Here is a 7,043-nt window from a genome sequence, read left to right as displayed (position 1 = left end):
AATGACAAGGAGGTAGTTTGGAATAATCAGCATAGACATGAAAGGGAAACCATGCCTGACAGATAGGCACCTATGATGAAACAACTGGATGTGGACAGGCTTTTGATGCTGTCTCCCATAACATCTTGACAGGCAAATAGATGAAGTAGGGGGGTGGATGGGTTAGGTGAATAGGTAGTGAGGTGAATTGAAAACTGGTGGAATGACCAGGCTTAAAGGGTTGTGATCAGCTGGACAAAGCCTAGCTAAAGGCCATTAACTAGTGCTGTAACTCAAGGATCAGTACTGGGGCCAACACTGTTCAACATATTCATTAATGACTTAGATGAGGGGACAGGTTGTACCCTCAGCAAGCTGTCAAATGATATGAGGTGACTGATACACCAGGTGGGTCTTCTGCCATTCAGAGGGACCTTGACAGGCCGGGAATTGGGCAGAGGTGAATTTCATGATGTTCAACAAGGGGAAATACCAAATCCTGTATCAGGAGAGGAATAGCCATAAGCATCAGTGCACTGTTGGGGCCAACCAGCTGGAAAGAGCGTTGGAGAGAAGGACCTGGGGGTCCTGATGGACAACAAGTTGAACCTGAGCCTTGCAGCAAAGAAGGCCAACTTCCTCTTGGGCTGCATTAGGCAGAGCATGATCAACAGGTTGAGGGAGGTGATCTTTCTCCTCTAATTAGCAGTGGTGAGATACACCTGGAGTGCTGTGTCCAATGCTGGGCTCTCCAGCATGAGACACAAGGAGTCCAGCAAAGGACCACAAAGATGATTGAGGGCTTGGGGCATCAAGGAGAGGCCGTGAGAGCTGGGACAGTTTCAGCCTGGAGATGACAAGGCTTAAGGGGATCTTATCTATGTATATAAATACCTGATGAGGTGAGTGATGGCCACAGGCTAAGATGGAAATTCTGTTTAAACATAAGAAAAAAGCTTTTTATTGTGTGTGGTCAAACACTGGAATAAGATGCCCAGAGAGATTAAGTCTCCATCCCTGAAGATATTCAAAACCCAGCTGCACATGGCCATGAGCAACCTCTCTCACTGACTCTGCTTGAGCAGGGGAGTTGCACCTTCCCGCCTCAGTGATTCTGAGATATTTTAAATTATAGTGAATGCAACTTACAAACGACACTCCTGATGAACTTTTATCAGGTAAGGGGAGTATCTTTTGTTAGTTTGCTCTGTGGTTTAAATTTGCAGTTTGGGGACCCAATATTTAATGGAAATTTTTGAAACTAATGCACATTAATTTACGACCTATTCTTATAAGTCTTCATTTTCACTGATGTGATTTGGCCCCGTTCTTAAAGAAGATTTTCTCTGTGGAGCACATGGTAGTCTCTAAGTTCCTGCTGTGAGGATTGCATACAGACCCTCATAGGAGGACATAAGAAACATTCTAGGTTGATGTAGCTGTACCTATCTGTAGCACTGTAACTGTTCGATCCTCATCAAAAAGTACATCACAGTACCTGAGGAGGGTTAAGCCTGCTGTGCTGTCAGCTTGGTCCAGGCTTTTCTTCGTAGCTCCATAGTAGCAGCCCTGCGATGAGTGTGGTGGTTCAGCCTACAACCTCAGCAAGTGCTCTTACGCTTCCTTTATTGAATCTGAGACATGACAATGTTCATTTGGAACTCACACATTTCAGACTAATTCTGTGCTGTACGATGCTTTCACTGCCATCTGGCCTCAGGGACAAGCCATTTTAATTTTCCCAGAGTATTACTGACCCCCTGTTATTAGATTTTACCCACGGCAGACACTCTGGTCCTTCCCCTTATTGCTTTTTCAAGTTGCACTGTGTTCTTGTATTCCCAGGTGACTGTTCAAATGCACTTGGTGTAAAATGTGCTGCAACCCATCTAAGGTTTTGCTGCAGGCTCCAAAGGATAGACCTTAACTTGGATTTTATTAGGCTGCGTGGATCTATACGAAAATAAAAAATAAAATAATTCAGCCTTGAGAAAGGCGATTGCATCAAATTATTATTTTTTGAGTCTGATGGAATAGAAACATGTGTTTGCATCTGAGCACAGACTGTGCTTACACAGGAACCTAAAACTACCTGAGATGCTCTGAGGCATCGGTACAGGGCTGGTGGATATGGAAGACATATTGGAATGTGCAATAAGTAGCAAAGCCCTTTATCTGACCAAGGGTTTGTAATTGTGAGAGAGCTACAAGCTCTCACTCTTTAAACTCAATGATTCATGCACCTATAGGCTGCTATAATTTGGGATCTCTTTCCCTGTATTCTCTCTATTTCTCTGCCTTGAATCCTGTCTTGCCTTGAGGTCTGATCTTGCAGGATCTCTAACTCTAGAAACAGATCCACTGCCCTTGGGGGCAAAATTGTACCCTCAACCAGTAACTCATGCCTGTTTAAGACTTTTTAGTAGTGCTGTAATTGTGCTAGAGGGAAAGGTTTCAGTTGTTTTCAAGGGGTGTAGTTGCTGAGATATAACACACACTGCCATAGACTATTCCATCCGGCCCTTGTTTTGTAGGACAGCTGGAGCATAATTCCCAAGAGGCTGCACTTGGCCATGCCCATTAAGTCTATATTGTTATATTATTGATAGAGTGCTTTCAGCCAGGGTGTAGACTGAACTTTTAATGAGTGAGAATAATTGAGTGCAGGAGTTACGACTCATTTCAGAACAATAACATGACATCTGGCCATAAAAGTTAACCAGTTCCACTGGTTGCATAAATGTTTGTTTAGATATTCCTTGAGGGATCTTTCATGGTAAAGTGTTTTTTCTGCTAAGTTCATGATAAGTTAAGAAGATCATAATTTAATCAAAGGAGAGTTCTTGCTATGTTTGGCAGGTCAATAACCATTCCACTATAGGTATGTTTGATGAGTCAACAGTAATTTTTAACTGAATGTCTTAATCACAAGAACAGTTGGAATGGAAGAAGGGAAAATCTAAACTAATTAAATCTTTCTAGTCTAAAAATAAAATTGGGGGAAATGCACCATTTTGTTAAAACAGTCTATTTCTCTGTAAGAGATTATTCTTGTCATGATTGACTATTCCCATAATGAAGGCAGTGCTATGACTAAAATGAGGATGACGATATATTAATAAAAGATGAACAGTCTTCTGTGTAGCTAACAACTTAGAATTTAATCCATACCCCAGGATTAATTAGGATATGGAAGTCTGGCAAAACACTGTGTAGAATTTCAATGTTTTTATTTTTCCTAAAACATAAAATAGTCTTCTATCATATCATATGAATGTATATATATGTACATACACACACATATATTTACCATTTCTCTGGATTATGGTGTCATTTATATTACATGATATATAGGCCGTATATGATATGATATTTGGCATAGGCCAATCCTGTCTAGACATTCAAAACTACCAGGTATAATAGTGACAGTTGTGTTGTAAAACCCCTAGATAATTAGATGTTGATCCTTTAAGTACATACATTTCTAATAATTTTAATCTGTTCCCTTGGGCAAAAAGTGTTTCTTCATGGTTTCAATAACTCAGACAACATTGTCATTTTTTAAAGATATTTTTGTTACAACCATGGTGCTCAGCCAAGACTGACATCCTTTTCTGTGGTGCGTGCCATGCAAAGAGTAATGATAAAATCCAGGATGCAGTTATGCTGTCCTTGACTCCTGTCAACATAATTGCATCTTTGGTTTTATCACTTCTCTCTGAAAAAGAGATCTCTACTAATGACAGAGAAATAGTGAGAAATTCCTGAAAATTACCACTGTAAAATGAGTTTCACTTTAATGCTAAGGCCAACACAGTCTGTAATGCCTCAATTTGATGGAACTTTCCTGGATGATACTGTCTACAACAGAGATATGTAGAGTTTGTAGCAGTTCCTGCCAATTAAAATATAGTGTTAATATACTCTATTAACATTAGTATAAGTGTTAAAATAGAGATAGCAGAGCATTGGATGACAGTATTGTGGCAAGTAGCATAGTGGATAGGCAGGGAATACAAAAGCATAAATATACATAATGTCACATGGGATTTTAATTATTATTTACACTGATTTAATAAAGATTAAAATGTATGCTTTACCAGAGAAAGTGAAGACAAACAAAATATAAACACTGAAATATCAACTAAACTGGCATCATGTTTGCATCTTTTTATTGCCTGGACGTTGTTGAAGGACCCGAAGTAGCAGAATTAGGACTCAGAGATACCATCTGGTTCTCCCAGCTTAACAAGTTACTCCTTGTCAGCTGAACCCTGCTAACTACCTACCCGTGGGTGGCAAACACAAGCTAATATGGTTTATATTAACTGCCCGTAACTGTTGTCTTAGCTAAGAGAGATTGCATCACGCCGGCTCTAGGCTAAGTACGCGTCCCTGGACACCTCTGCCTGCAGCAAATCTCTGAGTCACCGTAACCTGGTTGCGTGCCTGAAGGGATCACCTGGCATCCTCAAATAAGTCTAGCAGTGATCTCTTAAGACATGACCAGCCAAAATTATTCACCTTCCTTCATGGCAGTTCTTAGTATTCCTGCAGCAGAGCTGCAAACGAGCAGTCCATCCACACCTCCCTGCCCCAGTGCCTTCAGATGCCAATGAAGTCAAACCAGTGCAGACACATAGCTCAGGACATGGCAACAGTCCTCCAAAAAGGTGGAGCAAGGCAGGGCTGAGAGCCTTATCCCACCGCAGGAGCATTCAGCAGACAGTGTCTATAAAGGCCGATTCACCATGGAGTTAGGAGATCCGGGTACAGCTTTCATTCAGCAAGACACTTCAGTCTGTGCTTCTCTTTAGCCCAGTGAATCATCCCTCTAAATGCAACAAAGCCTCCTACATGCTCACCCCACATCTGAACACCTCGCTTGTAACCCTACTGCCATCCCGGGGTGACCTTGATTAAACCTTTGAGGAGCTCATTGTACCAGAGTGATGCCGGGGCCAAGAATTTAGCCAGGTTCAAAGAAGAATTGGAAACTTAAACAAACAACATGATTATCCAGAGCTATTTCTAGCTAAAGCTAACAAAAACTTCGTAAGAGACATAAAGCCTCATGCTTCTGGGTGTATGCCAATCTCTAACTACACTTACTAATAGCCTAACACCTCCAGTTACCTAATACCTGCTCCCAGTGATCTTCCATGACCTGTTCTCTGAGCATTGGCCATCATCAAAGATGGATGAAAGATCAGATGTAATTTCAACCTCATCCAAAACACCAATTTCATCATTTCCTAAATTGCTAAATCCTCTCAGCCTGTTCTTTTTTTTAACCTCTAAAATGGGAAATCTTCAACTTTACAGGGAAATTGTGAGTGCTTAGAAGTGCTTAGGTATTGGATCCTCTCTGAAAATAGCAGTGCTTTGAAGGTAAGATTCACAGAGCTTATGCTACCTGTAGCAACAATAATAAGCTTCAATCATGCAAAGGTCATAGCTGATTTGAGTGCACTAGTTTGATTCTCAAATTGTAGTATTTGATGATGTCTGTAGCTAACAATGCTAAGTCCTTTAAAATTTTTTCTCCAAACAGAAAGATTCAAATTACAGCTTGTTTTTGGAAAGATAATTTATCTTATTGAAAAAAAGGCCTCTTATTAAAAATAAAAAGTTTTAAGGAAAGCAAGACATTTCTCTCCTCAATTTACTTGTTTCCACTTTCTCTGTGTGCATATATACAAACTTTGAAGTTTGACTTTAAAGACTGATTATAAAAGATCGCATAGCATAAGTGTTCTGAATTCTTTGTCTACTAGAATCCAGCTTTTTGGATAGATGACAAATTTCTAATACCATTTCAGTGTACATTCAGATAAGAACTCCATCAAATAATATTTCAGTAAAGTGTAAAATAAAGATCGCATAACATAAGTGTTCTGAATTCTTTGTCTACTAGAATCCAGCTTTTTGGATAGATGACAAATTTCTAATACCATTTCAGTGTACATTCAGATAAGAACTCCATCAAATAGTATTTCAGTAAAGTGTTTTCATTTTATCAAGATCATCAATAAATGTGAAAATAATTCATGGATGAGCTTCACATAATATTAAAGTACTGGGGGTTTGCTACCAAAACTGTTGAAAGAATCAATGACCTCTAAGTAGTGCACAGGGGTCTCCAGCTAAGCTGCCAAGTTGAAACTCTCACTGTGTTCTCTGTTTAAGTCATAGGGTCAATCGTGTCAGTGAAATTATTTACTCAAATGTGTTCATTTGTTTGCAAGTTTGATATCACTTATTTTGGAAAAGAGAAGACTGTTGAGACGCTGGCATTCATATGCTCTAATGCTGTTACGCTTTCATAACTTCTGATTATCGGAGTCATGGGATAAATCTGGATTTTTTTGAATTTTAGTCCATTTGTATGAAAAAAACAAAGCATGAGCTGTGTGCTGAATTCATTAGATGTGAGCATGCTTATAGGTACAGACAGACAATCACAATTTTGTTAATGAAACTTAAAAATATGTATCTGTTATAATTAAATTCACACAGCCCTGCTAGCATGAACACATAGAAAGATGTTTTATATTGCTATAACTGCCACTTCTAGTGATATAGCTGCATTCACACTGACTTACATTGATTAAAACCAAGTCACATCTAAAGTTAAAGTCACACCGGTTTAATTTTTGCACTTCACTGGAGGCGTGAAGCCTCTGAAAGGAGATTTCTGCTTTTTTGCAGTGACTGGCATTTTAAAGATGTCTGGAAACAAGCATAGGGTGATAAATTATCACCGAGAAGACAGTGATTAAAACAAGTATGTAAAACCAGTGCACAACAGAAACACTGTCCTTCCAGCGAGGAGCGAAACAGGGAACGGGGACTTTTGCATGACTTTTTCTGCAAAGCCTTTAGTAGCCAGACTAATCCCAGACACACCTCGTGCTGACCTTTCCACACATACGCACAAAACTTTCTGGGAGACTTTCTTCCCCCAGTCCCCTGCTTACTTCATCTCCCAGCAGGGCTGCCGGCTGGACCTGGTGATCCTGCTTCCGTACAAAGGCAAAGAGCCTCCACCTACCTTCTCTCCT

Source organism: Calidris pugnax, unplaced genomic scaffold, assembly GCF_001431845.1.
Source record: "Calidris pugnax isolate Ruff unplaced genomic scaffold, ASM143184v1 scaffold252, whole genome shotgun sequence".
In the NCBI taxonomy this organism is placed as follows: Eukaryota; Metazoa; Chordata; class Aves; order Charadriiformes; family Scolopacidae; genus Calidris; species Calidris pugnax.
Note: the sequence above shows the minus strand (reverse complement) of the source record.